Source organism: Camelus ferus, chromosome 29 (genome assembly GCF_009834535.1).
Source record: "Camelus ferus isolate YT-003-E chromosome 29, BCGSAC_Cfer_1.0, whole genome shotgun sequence".
NCBI classification, from domain to species: Eukaryota; Metazoa; Chordata; class Mammalia; order Artiodactyla; family Camelidae; genus Camelus; species Camelus ferus.
This window is the reverse complement of record NC_045724.1, coordinates 20,715,510-20,734,214: the sequence shown is the minus strand read 5'-3', so window position 1 is coordinate 20,734,214 and position 18,705 is coordinate 20,715,510.

Genomic DNA, 18,705 nt, shown 5'->3' with positions numbered 1-18,705 from the left:
ATGGTAGAACTATAATTATTATAATAGTGTAGTAAATATACAGATTGTAACACCGCTATTTTTCAGTATGATATTACAGTGTTGCTATTACTAGAACCAATTTAACATAGTTTTACTAGGCAAAATATTAGTTACTCTATTTTTCATGTAATAACTATGGTTTGTTAACAGTTTTATGACAAAACTGGAATGCTATTATAATGAATTTTATTATGCTGTACTTACAAGTGGTAGAGAGGGACTGTTAGCTCATTTTCTTGCTTGGTTTTGCACTTGTATTAGGACCTGGAGCATGTACTTGAGCTTCCTTCCTATTTTTTTTCCACTGTGGGAAAATAGAGATTCATTAAAAAAAATCCCATTGGAAAATATTATCTAAAATCCAGTCTTCATTAACTGCACTTAGATTCACATCACAGATTAACTGAAGTGAAATATTAACCCTCTGTTATTGGGTATATAGTGGGGTGCTTTTCTTCACTAGACTGAATTAAGTTACTCCTTAATATAGAATAGATTTGCTCTCAGAAATTAAGTAACAAAAACTGGACCAAGTCCCTGGAGGTCTTTGTCCTCCTTCCTCGCTTGCCACAAACTTTGTGTCTAGTGTGACTTCTTCAAGCTTCAGTCCCGCTCCCCATCTCCTGTAAGCGTCTGCGTTAGTCACTGGGTCATCCTGAGATGTCAAGCTTCTATGCAGTCTAAACAAAGACAAAACTATTCTTGGGATCATTTAGGTTACTAACCACCCATTTCAAGGTACCCCTCCATTACTGGTTATAAGCGATGTCAAACAGCATGATTAAAAACAAGATTGTCAGGTATTATGCAATATATGAAGTCTGTTATTGTTTTAATTGTCTAAGACTTTCTGATGGCTACACATTCTCCTGGGAGGCACTGAGTCGCCTTAGATGTGCAATGACTTTTTAATTTTACATATTGTTACTGCTCTAAAAAATTAAATAAAATAGTAGATTAATTTAAGACCAGCTATACATTAGTTTTCCTCTCTGAAGTTTGGAACCATTAGGGAGAAAGGACTGAGGTGGAGAGGTATCAAGACATCAGCTATGTTAGTGAAACGTTTTATGGGGAAAGTGGTTTGGATCCATGGCCAAGTCCTTCTGACAGTCACATACACCTCAGATAACCTCCTGCCCACCCCCAGCACTAGTCGCAGGCGGCGCCGTGACACGTCCCTGACTAGGCAGGCACTCCCACGCAGCAGGAAGGTGAACAAGAACATTCTGAAGACAGGCTGCTCTAAATAGATTAAGGGACCGAGTCAAATGTGCTTGGCGCTTCTTCCAAATTTATCAATCAAATAAATTACTACAAAGAGTAATAAAGTGGAAATACAGTAACCACTGCTTCCCCATTATTTTGGAAAGATCCAAGGAAAAAACAAGCAGCCAGAAAAAAATTTGTTGAAAACTAAATGATTTGAGAGTCAGATTACTTAGGTTTGCAGTCTCTCCTTTATTAGCTACGTGACCTGGGCAAACTACTCAGTGCCTCCAATCTTCCTTTAAAAAGTGAGGATAAATATGTCCACTTCTTTGCGCAGAAGAAAGGGGGCTTTATATGCAAAAACCCTTTCTTTTGCCTCCTTGGCATCGGAGAGACGATTTCTCAGACCACTGTGACTATGTTCTGGCCAGTGAAATATTTGACAGAAGTGAGGGTCACTACGTCCAGGCCTGTTCCATCACACTTTCTACACAGTTCTCCACAGTCTTCATTGTGCCTGCTCTAGCCAGATCCAAGGAACCCCATGGAGGAACTCAAAGCCCTGTAACTCAAAGTATCTTAACAAGAATCCAACTTCGTAGTATGAATCACGTGGATTTTATAGAGTGGAATATGTCCCCTAAAAGATACATTATTTCTCCTAAAGTAATTTTTTGTAGCTTTCCATAGGAATGAAAAGAGGCAGGAAACCATATAATAAATTAGAATTAGAACTAGGCAGAAATGTGGGAACTGAAACAAAGAAACAAGATAAAGAGACCTAGAGAGTACTATTATTGTAATTTATTAGTAAAATAGAATCACAGAATAGCATGTAATTGTTTAAGCCTAGAACCGTTTCTTTTTCTTTTAAAGGTTCATATGTAGAATCTTAGCTTTATATAGTGATAAACTGGTGTTTATTAGCTCCTAAGTGGGGAAAAAAATGCCCTTGACTAACCTTCAATGATTCTGATGAAACTAATTTTTGAAAGTCTTAGATCACCAAAGATGATTTTTTTTTTTTTTTGGCTTAGTGGTCACATGTTTATGTGCTCAGGAGAAACTGGACATGTAGATGGGGTCGAAGTTTTAAAAACTTTCTTTTTGTCCTAGTGATCTGACCGTATTACACTTGAGAATGAATGAGGGAGAGGGAAAAGTAGAGAATATCCTTCGGGTGTCTAATTTGAACAATCATAGGAGTGCGGATAGTCATGCTATTGACCAAGTACATGACTTTAAATAGTGGAGCAACAAGGTGGAAGGAAGAGGACAAAGATATTATGATCAGTCGTAGTACATTACATGCAGTTGGAAATGAGTAACAGCGTTTGGAAATACGAGTCAGGAGTTGGGAGAGACATTGGGGAGGGTATAGATCTGAGAATCAGCAATACTGTTCATACAACTACACCTCATGTGGCCCCTAAATATTTGAAATAGAGCTAGTCCAAAGAGGGATGTGCTAACACTGTGAATATACTGGAAACTGTTGAAATATTCAGTGCAAAAATGTGAATTTCATTTGTAAATTATTTTTCAATAAAGCTGTTATAAAAAAGAAGAACGTCCTGTAAGGGTAATACACAAGTGGATTTGAAGACAGTAAAATAAATGTAAAATATCTCATTAAAAAGTTTTATATTGACTATATGTTGAGATGAAAATATTTTGGCTATCTTGAGTTACATAAAACTTAATATGTTTCACCTATTTCTTTTTAGTTTTTTTTTTAATGTAACCACTAGCAAATATAAAAGTACATATGTCAGTTGCATTATATTTCTATTGGAAAGTGCTATTGACAGGAAAAATAATTGATGGTTTTCTATTTTATTTAATTTTCCTCCATTACTTATTAAGTAGTTTAGGTATTGTAAAAAAAAAAAAATCCTAAAAATGCATTTTAGTTAACTGAATAACAGTAACAACACAACATAAAATTTATTTTATAGCGTAAAATGTGTGTGCTTTCTGTCTCTGTGAGGGAGGTATGCGTTCTGAGCTGCACTGGAAGTTACTGCAGAGAAAAGACCAGTGCCCTGCAGGGCTCTGTGACATATTTGCGTCAAGCAAAGGGTGTGCGAATGTGTGTGTGTGCGTGTATGCACGCGTGTATGTGTGTGTGGATACAGTATACATACATATGAAATCTGCTGTCTTCTTTTTATACCTCATATGTAAAACATTGCTTTTTTCATCCCCCAGATTTGCATGTCTTCTTTCTAAGAAAGATGAACACAAGTTACCGCAACAAAATTTTCTTCTGGCTTTCCACCAGTGGAATGAGGCGGGAATTGCTCCAAGTATGTTGCAAGGGTGGGGGAAATTGTTCATTTAAAAATCTGAGAGTTAAAGTACACAACAGCTACAGCTAATGGTAGAAGTAGGATTGTTATGTAATCTATTGCCCTTACTCTCTCCTTTAAATTAAGTTTATGTAATAAAATAATCCAATACTTCCACCCTTTCTCATCAAAACATCCAGAGACGAGTCAGAGTGAATGTTCCAGCATGGGCAGTATTCATTTCATCTCATATAACTTCTTTACCCTCTCATTCCAGGTGTCCTTGGCAAAAGCCACTACTTCATTCTCTTGCCAATATTACCTTATGTCAGATTATCTCTTGTTCTAATACAGTCTCACTAACATATAGAATCTCATAAGAGAAGGAATTGAAAGCTACCTATACACTTCCTGTACTCTATTTAAAAAGAAAATAATTGTTAATATTTCCTCCCCTTTTTATATTCAACATGTAAATTTTTTGTATTGCTGACAAGAAAGGGCACAATTGTGAAATACACATCCAGCACAGGCTGTTCAACGATGGCTTAACATTTTCAATAGTAGATTTGACTGTAATAGAGTTAAATAAAACAGAACCCAAGCCACATTCACCAACGTCCTTGGCTCGTAAGAGTTCAATATTAAGTTGATCATTTTAGTTAAGGATTTCTAAACCTAACTGCGAACATGGTCATCTTTTAGACAGCAGTCACACACCTGTAACTGACATAAAAGATTGTTAAATATAAAGGACAAATACTTGTTCATCTGCTTTCTGCTCCAGTGGATTTGTTCCCCAGGGAGTTATCACCTATTATTTTTGTTTATTTCTTAATTCAAACAGAAATTAGCTATGAAAAAAATTTCATCTCTACGCCACGGTTTATTGGCCTCTCCCCTAAACTAGAGAGGCTGGAGATGTGAAGGGAGAGTTCAGTTTGTTTTTCAAAAGAAAGCAAATATTTGTGGTTATTCTATGACACAGATAAATGCCTTCTGATGCTGAATTAAGAATCTTTACTCGGGTCACCCACAAGCAATCAAATAACAGTGATTTTTAGGTTTTTCCCAACCTTGATCAAATTTGAACAGTGTCCTAGTTTTTTTGTTTGTTTGTTTGTTTTTTCCCAAGCCCCTGAAAACCCAGTTCCTCCCTGGTCCTATTAAGTTGCATTAAATACAGTCATCCAATAAATCTATAACTTCAAACTTTTTGGAGCAAAACCATAACAACAACAATAAACAATAAATAAACAAGACAGCAAAATTGAAAACATACTATTTGATCTCATGTAATAAATACTGAGTTCAGTTCTGCTCTCCTGAAAAGTGAGCACGGAAGAGGCAACCCTAGAAAATTCAACTCTGTGGGTTTGTCATATGTTGTTCTAAATAACATGATTTTCTTCTTTATAACATTTTTATCCAATGTAATTATAAATGTTCCATTACAAGACATGGGAAAATATAACATGTAAAATGTAGCATAACACTACATTTTAAAAGAGCCATTTTAGAACTTGCATGAATTTTCAGGCACGTTTACTCATAAAGTCAATCAAGATTGTGATATTTTTCCATCATTCCTTTAAAATCTCCATTGTACCATAATCCCCTGTAGTTACCCTCTTAATCTACACTACACTTTTTGGCAAAGGGGACACAATAGTAATGAAGGGAATTAGGACTACTTTTCTAGTCTTTCAAATCCTTTCCTTTCTTAATGATGTCTGTACACACTAAAATGCTAAAGAATATCTTTATTCTAAATGTTGAATCAGTCCTTAAGGTGGGACTTTAGCATGACTTTTTTCTTGTTAACATTGTAATTATTCCAAATGCTTTGTAAAATCACACTGTGTCTCTCGAACCCTCCATTGTCCAACTAATCACAGGTAAGAAATGTATCTCAGGATATAATATATACACTTGTACTGCTGATTTAACTTGGACAAAATATTCTTCTCAGTCCCTAAAGGCAGGTAAAAGCCTATTCTGATCATTCTCCACAATGGGATAATACAACCTTTTTAAAGGTTACTAGAAGAGGAAATGTTATACAGGACCCTATGGGTTTGTGTTTGTAAAAATAAAAACACACAAATGACCTCACACTTTGATCATTTCAAATTTTCAGCCATTCATTCCCCTTTGGTGCTTCTTGAGAGTGCTCCTCTCGGCCAGACACATTTCCAGGGCTTAACGAATCCGTGGCAGATGGATTAGACCTCCGGCTTGGCACTTCTTTACCCTCTATTGCATGTTTTGAGCGCTTGTAGGCTAAAGTCTTTGTCACAATCTGTCTCTTTTTTATTCCCGGTCTCCATGTACTGATGTGTTTTCTCCCTTCTACAGTATCTGTAATGCAACAGCGAATGGAGCAGAAGCTACCTTGAGTGAATAGTCTGCTCAGAGAGGAATATAAGCACTGAGTGATGCCAATGGTGCCATGAGATGGGTCTTAGTGATTATTAGAGCAAGATGGACCCTTAGAAGTCCAAGATACTGTATGTCTATATCTTTTATATTTTCTTTTCTTTCTGTATTCTTTCTCCTGTCTGTAACTCACCAACTCCCTCTTCATTGTGTCCTTTCTGCCGTTATTCCTAACTACTGAATCCTTAATTTTGATTAAGGAAACTGTAACACTTCACTGAAAGGAAGTAAAGGAGACCTAAATAGATGGGGATATAGATTATGTTTATAAATTGGAAAGCTCTATATTAAAGAGAAATGGATTCTCATATTGATCTATAAACTCTATGAAATCCTCGTTAAAATGGCAGGTTTTATTTGTGTGCAACTGTGTTCACATAAATGTATAAGTTGACAAACTAGTTCTAAAACTGATACGAAAGTGCAATGGCCAAGAATAGTTACAACATATCTGAGAAAGAAAAACAGGGTGGAAGACCATCCTCTACTACTAGATATCAAGACTTACTATAGAGCTACAGAATTTTAAGGCAGTAACAGAGAGGAAAAAGACTGACATATTTGATATGTGAAATCAAGATCTTCTGGTCATCAGAAGACACCAATAAGAGAGTGAAATGATTCTTTAGAAGTATAAAGAGGGAGAAAATATTTGTAACACACGTAACTAAAACAGAGGCTCTTATACATAATATATAAGGAATTCTTCAACTCAACAAGAAACAATCTGGATCACTCAATAGAAAAAATGGGCAGACTAGAGCAGACACTTCAAAAAAGGAGGCTATCCAAATGGCCAACAAACTTGAAAAGTGGCCCAATTCATTGATCATCAAAGAAATGTGAATGAATTAAAGTTATAATGAGATTCTATTACAAAACACAGTACTCCATGCCACAAGAATGCAGAGCAATAGAAACTCACATGTCGATAGTGAGAAGGTGAATGTAAATATGAACACTACAAGTATTTTGAAAAATGGAATAGCATTTATTCATTTAAACATATGCTTACCTTATGACCCAGCAATTCCATTCACAGACATATAATCAACATGCATACGTGCATAAAACATATACAATATGTTTACATACAAAATATCCATAGCAGCATTATTCACAATTGTCAAAACTAGAAATCTGTCCTAAATATATTGCAATTTATCTATACTATAGAACAATGAAAATAAGTGACACTAGATATATGCAATAACACAGATAAATTTTATTAACATTATTTTTGAGTGAAGTGAACACTTAAGATTACATACGCTATGATCTCATTTACACGAAGTTTGCCAACAGCAACACTACTCTGTGGTGTTTAGAGGTCAGGATAGCAAGTACTTTGGGTGATGAAGAAGAGAGGCACGACTGGGATGGCACAGGGAAGGACTCTGTGATGCTGGTAATATTTGCATGTTCTCTTCCTAAACCATGGTGATTGTCATAGGGGTGTTTGCTTTGGGAGAATTCACCGCGCTCTACACTTAAGATTTGTGAAAGTTTCTCTACATGCTGTATTTCAATAAAAAGGTTATGAAATCATCTTTCTTTGTACTGTCTCATTCTCAGTGCACTGCATTATCTTCCTCCTCATCCTCACTGCCAAATGTCTGGAAAGAATAATTTCTACTTGCTTCTCTCTCTCTTTCCCCTCTCTCTCAATCCACTCATTCTCAGACCATTATGTCCCAGCTTCTGCCCCAGCACTCTGAAAACACATTCACCAAAGTCACCAATGACCTTCTAATTGCCAATTGTCTACTTTCAGTCTTGTCCAGCTTGACCTCTCCACACCATGCAGCACTGCTCAGCAGCTCTCATTCTTAATCTTTTCTTCCCTTGACCTCTTCTTCATTCTTCTCTTTCCTTATGGACTATTTCAATTAAGTGTCTTCCTCCTTGCTTGGCCCTCAACTATTGGTTTTCTAGCTTCTTGGCTGTCAATCATGTGATTTCTAGTTATACTTGTTCAAGTTGCTCTAAAATCAGAATTGCAAACAGGCTATAGACATGTTTTCTGTAGTTCAAGGCATTTTTAAGAAATTATGAATGTTTTATCATTTTGTGAAAATCAACAGATTTCACATAAAAATCGAGCTTTCTGGAGTCAGAAATTTAAAAAGTTTGGTGGCCCTGAAATTCACCTTGTTGAGGGACCAGCAATCTTCTGGAAGTAAAAAATAAGAATTTTTTAGCCCAACACAGAATTCACACTTACCTCTACTTTTTATAGCCTACCTGGAGAATGTAGGGCACTCCATTATCATATATGTCTCTTTAGAGTAGAGCTTCTGAAAAGGTGCAAAAGAATCACCTGGGAAACGTATTCAAATGCTCCTGCACCACTCAGGGGGAGCAATATGGTGGGTATTGGGTGGGATCCAGAAATTAACATATTAAGAAAAAAAATCCCAGTTGACTCTGATGCAAGTTGTCCGTAGAAGACACTATTTAGGGGATTTTTTTAAACCTTAGGTCTTGAACCCCTTCAGTTCTTGGTCATAGTGCTTCACCGTCTACTAGATGACACAGTTGTACAAACAAGTTATCATCATAAATACATCCGATCTTTCCTCCCAGGGAAGCTGAGGCCTGAAATTCCCACCTCTGTGAGGGTCTGCAGTCTGAGCCAGGTGTGGCACATTGACCTTTTGGATGATGGGTCAAGGAACTGTCTTGCTGAACAGGAAAGGTGTTGAACAGTTAGTAGAATTCGGCAGAGAGAGGGCGGTACAAAGCCAAAGGGACAAAGATGGGGAAACCAGAGGACAGTGGGAAGTTTTGGGAGGGGCCTGGGGAGCAGGGCCTGGGGCAGCTCTTTGAGTTACATGAAGGTGGCTGCAGTTTGAAATAAAGCTTTTGGTCTTAGCATGGAGGGAGGGGCCGTGAGTGCTGTCTTGGTGTGGATCGCAGCGTGACAAGGGCTATGCTAGAGTAATACACTGTGTCTATGAAACGAGGTTCAGTCAACTCCAAAGTCTGAAAATGGCCTTAGCTCATTCAACGGACCGCTTAGTTCAGTGTAACTTGTTTGTGGCGTCAGTCTGTGTAGCTGTGTTGTCCAGCTGCCGAACAGGTATAGTGCTGTTTACCTGGAGCTGCAGAGCTGAATCAGTTTCTTAATCCAACACTTGGATTTGCTGAATCATTAAGGCGGGAAGAAAAGGGAGCAAAAGAGTTGAGAGTGATGTGATTTTAGAGCTAGGCCATGGGTTCACTGCTTCCTAGTGAAGCAAGAAGCAGCTAATGGATGACGAATGAAGGGTCAAGGAACTGGTGGTGCTGGTGACATTAGAAAATGCATAGGGATGAGAGAAAACGAGGGCTTGATGAAGGGAAATTATTGCAAAAGAGAGAGGTTTTGGAGATTAAGATCTCAGAAGCCAATCCATTTAGGGTAATGGTGATATTTCAGTAGGCTGCTGAAATGGGGTAGAGTTGAAGGTCTTTAGAATTAAGAAGATTAAGGAACTAGAAAGCAAGGAACATTGTGTGTATGATGACATAAACCTACTTGCATATATAAATATCAGAGAAAAGAAGTTGTTTCTTCTTTTTTAAAAATGACTTATTCCTGCTATTGCGTTGACTCACCTCTACCCTGACTCGTGGTCATCATCAATTTGGTGAAAGCACTTTGCATTTTTTAAATCTCTTTTTTAAATCACATTTTTATTCCTTGAAAGGATCACAGTGAGCAGAGTAGTTCAGGCTTAATAAATGAATAAAAGCTATGATAACAACATCCGAACTGTGGAATTCCATAGTTTTCAAGACATATTTTACATAAATCATATCACTTATTAAAACAACTCATGATATAGACTGGGAAGAAATTAGCGTCTACTTTGAACAGATAAGGGGCGTGAGAAAACTAGTTTAAGGTAACAAATTAATAAGTGTCAGAAGCCACACAAGAACTCCTGCACCTCTTATTTGTAATGTGTTTAGATACTTTATAAATCGATGAAGTTATTGGGGATGCAGTGTTTTTGTTTTACAGTTATCATTTCAACTTATCGTGCATTTTCCCATTGATACTCACTAGAAAATCTAGTTATTCAAAGTTCTCAAACAAATAATCCAACTTGCTGACTCATTAGGAAAAAATAGGAAGACTAAGACGTTTATTTTTAACACTGCACAGCCGAGGTTTTCAGGAGATGAGTGACTAACTAATAGAATTTATAGGAATCTTGGCTCCTTCACTCTTTTGAATTTTTGGTGGGAATAATATAATATGTACGTGTGTGCGTGTGTGTGTGAATTCTCATGTATACATGGAGCTTTAATTGTTTATATAAAACTCAAATATCAAGAACCACTTCTAAAATTTTCTATCTGTATTCAGTGCTTCAACCCTCATTTTTCTGTAGAATTTAATACAAGAAGGCTCTGTATTGACTACCTATAGAAGGAAAATTTTACATATGGATGCAAGTCTCAAAAGTGAATTACAAAGGGAGAAAAGTCAAAATGCCTGAGCTCTGTTTTTCCCTTTCTCCCGGAACACTGGCATGTGACTTCCCAGCTTTGTTTTCTACAGGATAGATCCCAGAGGAACAAGCTGTAGGGGAGAGAGCAAAATCTCCACTCAGAAAATGGGTTTTCATCATAGTGCCTAGTGCTTCGTAGCCTTATACCTATAAGCTCCATTGTTACTGTCCTCAGTTTTCACATCTATAAAATGGATCGAACAAGCAAATGCACATGGAAGCATTTTGTCAGCACTTTGTAAATAATGTGTTTGATGTGGAGGAAAGCATACAGACCACAGAGTCAGGTCTTCCTCTGCACAGATTTCCTCACTGTGTTGCCCTTCACAAATTACTTAGTCTCTCTGAATTTTAATTGCTCATCTGAAAAATATAGGTAGCACATGATGTCAAACATTGCCTTGATAAACTTGAGTTAAAAGCGACACCATGTGTGGAGCCGACATCTCCATTTATAAATGATACATTGTAACCTAGAGAACAAGGAACAGGAAACCTTGCACAGTGCCTGGGCTTTCTCACAGACTAAAACAGGTTTTCTTTCCCAGCAAGTTGTGCTGGCGCACTCTGGCCACTATGCCATAACATGCAAATAAATAGGCAATATCTGGTTGAATGTGCACCAAGTATACAATGACCTTCCCATCAGATTTTTCTCTTTATATAAGTTGGTAGCTTTGTCTCTAGTCACAAGCAATTTTTTTAAAGGAAACATATAGTTCTTCTTAGTAAACATATAAATACAATAGAATTAGATACAAGAAGCTTCAGAAGCCACAGAACCAGCATTTGACCTGAGAGAAGGATGTGACGTGAAACATAATGAGATATAACGAAAATACAAAACTCAGCAAGAAGGGTGTGCATGATCCTAAAAGGACAAGAGCATCATCTTTTTCTCCATTTACAAATAATTTTCATGTGCGATGGTGGTGACTTCAAGTATCTAATTCCATGTCAGATGTGTCAGTTTCTCCCCAGAGTGTGAGATCTCTCTTCTTCCCGCCCACTTCCCTACGTTGCTGTCAGGGTGATGTTTATCAAATGAACCCCCTTCCAAAATCCTTCGGTGGCTTTCCACTGCCCTCAGGACAAATTTATATTTCATATCAAGACCACTGTCTTCCCTTCTGGCTTCATCTTCTCTTGGAGTCTGTTCACGTTCCTCCAGTTACAATAACACACCAGCAACTAACCACAGCTTCACTCCTTTACACGTGTTTCTCTCTCCACCAACCCTCCTTCCTCACCCTTCACACCTTCTGAGTGTCCTTCCTTGACCTTTTCCTGTTTCAGCTTCATTCTTCTGCATTCCCGTATTACTATGTGCTTATCTTGATCTTGCAGTTTGTCTTACCCTGTTTGTTAATTCATCTACTAGAGAATAAATGTCTTAAGTGCCAGAACTATATCCTTCTTATGGACATTTGAAGTCAAACACCATGCTGGTAAACACTTGCTGAATGAATGGATAAGGGCAACAGGCATTAACCAAACACAGACACTGGGAGAGGTTCTTGGGCAGGACTGATACTGACCAGGTTGAGTTAACCAAATCCCTAGTTAATTACTTGGAAGTTCAGAATATGAATCCAACATTCTCTTTGTAGAGAGTGTTCAGAAAAATGAGAAGGGGAAAAGCTATGGGAGTTCTCCTACAGCTCGGTCCAATGTTAGAGAGGTGCTCTGTGATTAGTCAAGGTTCTCTACTTGTCGGGGAAAGAGATAACTGGGGTGAAGTCCCTGCCAGTCTTCCCTTTGAGCAGAACACACACTCAGTTTTCCTATTTCTTCTCCTTCCCCGAGGCGTTGGCTAGCCCACCCCGAGATTAAACCAAATACCAGGTGGCCCTGAGGAAGCCCACGAGGAGATAAGCACAGCTTCTCAGGGCAGATGATTCATTTTCTCAAACTTCACCCATTTGTGCACTGAGGATAATAGTACAGCCTGCCTCATCGAGATGTTGGGAGGATTAAGGAGCTCAGAGAGATAATAAACATAAAAGAGCCGTGAGCAGCTGCTTCAGGATTCAGTCTGAGAAGCAGAGGGAGATGCTCTGTGAATGCTCCCTCTTGTTTACCCGTCCTTCATCTCCAGACCACATCCTGAATGTGCAGACTCGAAAGGGCACGCGGAAGTGGGGTGCCATCTCTGGGACTCTGTTTCCAGGACTACTCTACAATAATATCACGGCCAATTTTTGTAGGTTACTCGAGCCAGTGACATTTGCTGAGCCTCAACTGCACTAAGTCCCACAGACATGCAAGCCTGATAAGAAGCCCCAGATGCTTCTTTAAAGGAAAGTTTGTTGGATGGAGGGAGCCGTGATAACCTCATAGCAAAGGACACGAAAGCTGCCCTGCTTTTGAAGATCTAGGTGAGGATTATCCATTTGGTGGACTTTTAGGGGCAGATTTTAGAAACTGAAGTGCCCTGCACAAAATAGACACTGGAAAAATAACCACTGAATCAATTGAAATGAAATTGAACTGAAGTTCTATATATTTTCCTCAAATACTGAATCAAATATCGAGTCATTTTCGGTGCTCTTTTCTCACACTGTTTGTAGACACGTGATTGGGGCTGCCCCCTGATGTCCCTACGGTTGTGTTGTGCTAATCAGTGATGGCAGACAACGGAAATGCATCTAAATAACAGCAACAGAAACAAAGAACATCTGTGTTCCTTGTAGAAAGTACGTGGGGGAAGCTGATGTTTGATAGTCAGCTACGTAGTTAACAAGCTTCCGTAGATACAATGTATGCGAAATATTTTTATCTCAGTATAAAGGCTAATGGATAGAGCTAGAATTCTGATGAAATCTCGGAACACTACAAAAACAATTTAGAAATTTTTTTTTTCTAAAAAATAATTTTTTTCTATGAAAAATGTTCCTAATTTACTGATAATTTTTTTTTTTTTTACATTAGAACACATTCATTAAGTCATTGCTCTTTTTCCCAAAAGTGAAAATTGTGGAAACTATTAGACATACCAGTGAATATCTTATGACCCAACTTTAGCTAGGGAGATTTTCTTTTTTTGTGTGAATCAAAAAGCAATTTTGCCCAATATTTCTGACCATATAGTAAAACACTTAGCATGTACTCTTTGAGACACAAGTCTTACAGAACTCTTACATCTTAATTATTTGGATGCAAATTTAGTAAAATTTGCAATCTATACTTGAGGCAATGCCTTTGTACTTTGGCTAAGGATTTTCTTAATAAATCTTCATTCACACAACTGGTAGTCTTGGGGTTAGCAAGATAACTCATTTCATGTATGGAATTAACTTAAAATAATATCAGTGTCATTTCAAAAACTGAAAAAACTAATAGTTAATATGGTTCCCTTGATTTTTCTCCTGTTGTCTAATCTGTTTCATTCAGGATTCTGTAGTCCTGTCTTGGAAAATGTTTTAATTGTATCTTTGTTTCACTGATTATCTTGCCTCAAGATATCTTTAAAACACATTCACATTTATATAATTTTATGAAATAAGTTTAACATTCTTCTTCCATTTTTCCAATATTGAAACATTCTCTTTTCTCCTCAGTTTGTTTCTTATGTAATTATTTTACCATTCCGATAGATAATTTTATCTTTCAGCATTATGTAACTTGTTTTGAACTTCAGAGTTATTTTGGACCCAGCATGTGGCCCATTTCAACAATTTTGATGTCTTGATTTTAAAACAAGGTGACCTATGCTCTGTATTTTCTATGGGCAAGTGTATACTTACTTCTTATTACAGTGATTCTACCTTTGGTTTACAACAGGTTCTTTTTAGTGATTTAATGCGATATCACTCTGCAAAATTCTATGTTGGGCTAAAGGCTAAATGGATACAATTTTGCAGCAACTCCTCAAATGTGTTTCTAATCAATCTGCTGCAGTACCTTTTCATTAAGCAGATATTTCCAATTTTATATACTTTACTCAGAAGCTCATTATTTTGCATTTACCTCGAGTGAGCGATATTTGCCGTATATTAGCACAGACACTTAAAAGCTCTCAGTCTTGATGTAGCCTTCACAATATTACTCTTCTTTGCTTTTATAGTCATTTGAAAATAATTTGCAAACAAGCAGAGTAAAAGCATGGTGAATGCAATCTAGTCTAGTTTATATATTTTACATATATATATATATGTATTTTGTAAAGACAGGTGAATTCTGAAGTGATTTAATTGAAAGAAAGGAAATAATGATGAGACCAACTCAGTATCTTGGTCCTTTGGCTCTGACATGAGCACTATTGTTTTCCTACACATCATGCTAATAATAGCAGTAAAAATAATGTGTGACAGTAGCTAAAAGTAGTTGTCCATAGTGACCGTCCCAGTAAATATGTGATTATTACCTCAGTGCCTCTAAAATACAAGGGCTGCTCAGCCATAAAAAAAGAATAAAATAATGCCATTTGCAGCAACATGGATGGACCATCATGCTAAGTGAAGTAAGCCAGAAAGAGAAAGAAAAATACTGCATGATATCACTCATATGTGGAATCTAAAAAAAAAAAAGACACAAATGAACTTATTTACAAAACAGAAACAGACTCACAGACATGGACAACAAATTTATGGTTACCGGGGAGAAAAGGGGGTGGGAAGGGATAAATTGGGAGTTTGAAATTTGCAGATATTAACTACTATATATAAAACAAATTTCTACTGTTTAGAATAGGGAAATATATTCAATTATCTTATAACAACCTATAATGAAAAAGAATATATGTATGTATATGTATGGTTGAAACAGTATGCTGTACACCAGAAATTGATACATTGTAAACTGATTATACTTTAATAAGAAAAATTTTAAAAATACAAGGGAACTATGATTATACATATCAGTGAATGGATTCAAACACTTCTATTTGATGCTGTGTTGAGAAGAAATATAAGAAACTATTGAATCAAATCATTGATTGAATCAAACAGAATGCCAGAACATGACATTGTAAATTGACTATACTTTAATTAAAAATATTTTTAAAATGAGTGACTGAGATCTTAAAAAAAATAATACTGAAGGAAGAGGATTTAGCCGGTCTTGAGTTGCAAGGTCTACTTTATTCAGATGGTTTTGTAAATACAATTATAGAAATCTGTGGAAAGAGTGTTACAGTTGTGGGGATTTATTGCTATTACATGCTATTATAGCCAGGGAACCCAGAACGCCTAGATCCTTTCATTGCAATAATCCTTCTTAAAGAAATTACCCCACAGTAACCAGCTGCAGGGTAAGTACGAAGGTAACTTTTCACGGCTTCACATGTGTCTAATAGTTTAACAAAGAGTTTCTATTAAAATTGGATTGGAAGGTGTTTCTTGAACCTAAAAGTTTAAGTGGGGACTCAGAAAAAAGCTCTCATCCTCATATTCTGAATCCTGGATCCAACCTCTGAAAGCAAAGGAGTGAGTGTAAAGAAACAAAAGTAAAAAGAACAGACTTTGTGTCTAAAAGTCCCATCCGACTCTGCAGAGTGGGAGAGAGTCTTCTCGCACTGGCCCCAGGATCGCTGTCCTTCCAAGCCTCCCCTTACCACCAAGAGGCAGGAAAAAGGACAGTTCCAAGAAGGGTGGAAGAGAGTGCATTACATTTAGCTTTGTGTGTTTTAAAGCATGATGATCCCTCATCATCCAATGAATGTCCTGTGAATCAGAATAATTAAATAAAAACTCCTTTCATTCCCCCAATAGAACACAAGGAAATGGACCCTCCCTGCTGTGAGGGTGTGGTAGGACACTGCCTTAGTTAATGGGCATAAAGAGGGGAAATCACATCAGTTCTGGCAAGGGACAGGTAAGACACTGAAAATGAATTAAGGCTTGAGTTGTTTTGAAAGACAGGAAGGAGCTAACCAGATGAAAAACACTAGCAGGGGACATTTCAGAGCAAAGGGACAGATGTAGAAAATCATTGCTTTGGGTTTTTTTTCTTTTTTTTTTACTATGGAACTAGCAGCAGTTTAATTTGGCTGGACCAGACAGCGGAGCCATCATGCATCAGCTGTGCCCTGGATGGTCCAGAGGAGTATCATCTCGGACTGATTTGGGAATATTCATCATGAGTAAATATACCCCTCTCAAAATTCTTTGGATATTCTCAACAATCTCACGATGCCACTTTTGTGAGACAGACATTTTTATCCTGTCTGTAATTTTGGAAAAGCTACTGAAACTCTTTATGTCTTAATCCAAGCATATATAAACAGGGATAGATAATACCTACTTCACAGGTTGGTTGGAGCACATAGGGAACCATGTTTATGAAAAGTGCTTTGTAACCTGGAACGTGCAGTACAAAAGTTACAATTATTAAGCTTATGCAATTTCTGTCATGTCTTACATTTTGTACCATATAGCAAAAAAAATTTTAGTATCCACTTAAAAGTGTAATATTCAATAAACACAAATCATTTAATCTTACTACATGCAAATTTTTGTTTTGTTTTGTTTTTGTATATATGCTTTTTTATTGAAGTATAGTCAGTGTACAATATTGTGTCAATTTCTGGTGCACAGCACAATGCTTCAGTCACACATGTACACACATATATTTGTTTTCATATTCTTTTACACCAAAAGTTACTACAAGATACTGAATGTAGTTCCCTGTGCTATACAGTATAAACTTGTTGTTAATCTATTTTATATTTATTAGTTAGTACCCGCAAATCTCGATATTTTTTATGTAGAGTTAAACTTAATAAAAGTGGTTATATTTAAGGAAAGCCTTAAGCACAGATGACAAGTATATGGCATTTGGGACTTAGTGCCTCAGATGTGCTCCCAAGGCGAACATCACTAATTGATAATACTTTTTCCACTGGGCTGGAGCATCAAAATTCTTCTCATCATTCAATTAGGTAAAAACAATATGTAAAAGTTAACCCTTGAAATCTGTTATTATTTTTATTGGATTAAAACCGGGAGACGACAGAGGACATTTTTCTCCCCTGCAAGACATCCTTGCAAACAACTAATTCAGAGAGGAAAAGTTCTGTCTTTAAACATTTTTAGGAATGAAAACGAGAGATGTGTGAATTGTGAAGTGAGTTTTCTTAACAATGCAACAAGATGAATACTTTAAAAAATGGTAGGGTTTTTTGTCGTATCTCAGATTATTGATTGCTTAATTTCCTACAAATTCAACATCGTTTCATATCAATTGTGTTCATTTTAAAGTGATGATTATAAAATGACTAGTTTTGTGCCAAATAAATATAAATTCAAGTAAAAATATCCCTGAGTAAGTAGATCAGAACAGTTTTGTGAATGGAGTCTGGAATCCAGGCAGATGCATTAAAATGCCATGTGTACACAGAGTTACCAAGTCATTGTCAGACACTGTTCATGCATCATTTTGATGCTGCTTAATGTAGGATAAGCTGAAAAGCTATTATTTGGTCTTTTCAAAAATACCTAGTAAATAACCTTCTGCCCAATTACACTTTTTCCTTAAGATTAAAAAAAAAAGTCCTTGAAGATTTATAATGGTTTTCTTCTGAATGTGTAGCAAAATATCAAAAAGTACACTGCTTTTAAACAGTAAGTACTTGATAATGGACACACTTAGGATGGATAAGTGAGGAGCCAGGGGAAATGAGTGAAAAGGAATGTTCTTAGCTTCAGGAGAAGGTTGTGCTGTGGAGGGGATAAGGATGAGGACGAGGGTACCATGGACACAAGTCCTCATTCTGACTTTGGACCCACCTTCCTGTAAGACCAACACATGTGCCCAGGAAGCAGACTGCAGTGTTAGGAGTTTTCAGTGACGGGAAACAACAGCCGTGGACCACTCCCTCAGACGCTCAGTCCCACAGAGACCTGGCCTCGTAGGATTTTCCCTCCCTTCCTCATGCAGGTTCACCCCACTCTGTTCTTCCTGCTGAGGGATGGCTATTTTTGCTGAGCCAGGAGGCCGGATGATGGCGCTATGATGCGAAGAAAATGGATTGCCTTAAGATCAACACAGAAACAAAGCTCTTCTCCCTGCTATCTTGTATGTGAGTGCGGTTTGTGCCAAGAAGCTATAGCTGAATAGCTGTGCGGGCGATATGGGCTGTTCCATCTGTGATTTTAACCAATATGTGACATAACATTGGATTCGGATACCTTCCATAATTAAGGGCATATCCTGGATATCCTTTCATCTGTGGCCCAATAAATGGATACTCTTGCTCCAATAACCCAGTTCTTTCAGTTTTATTCATTTAATATATGCAG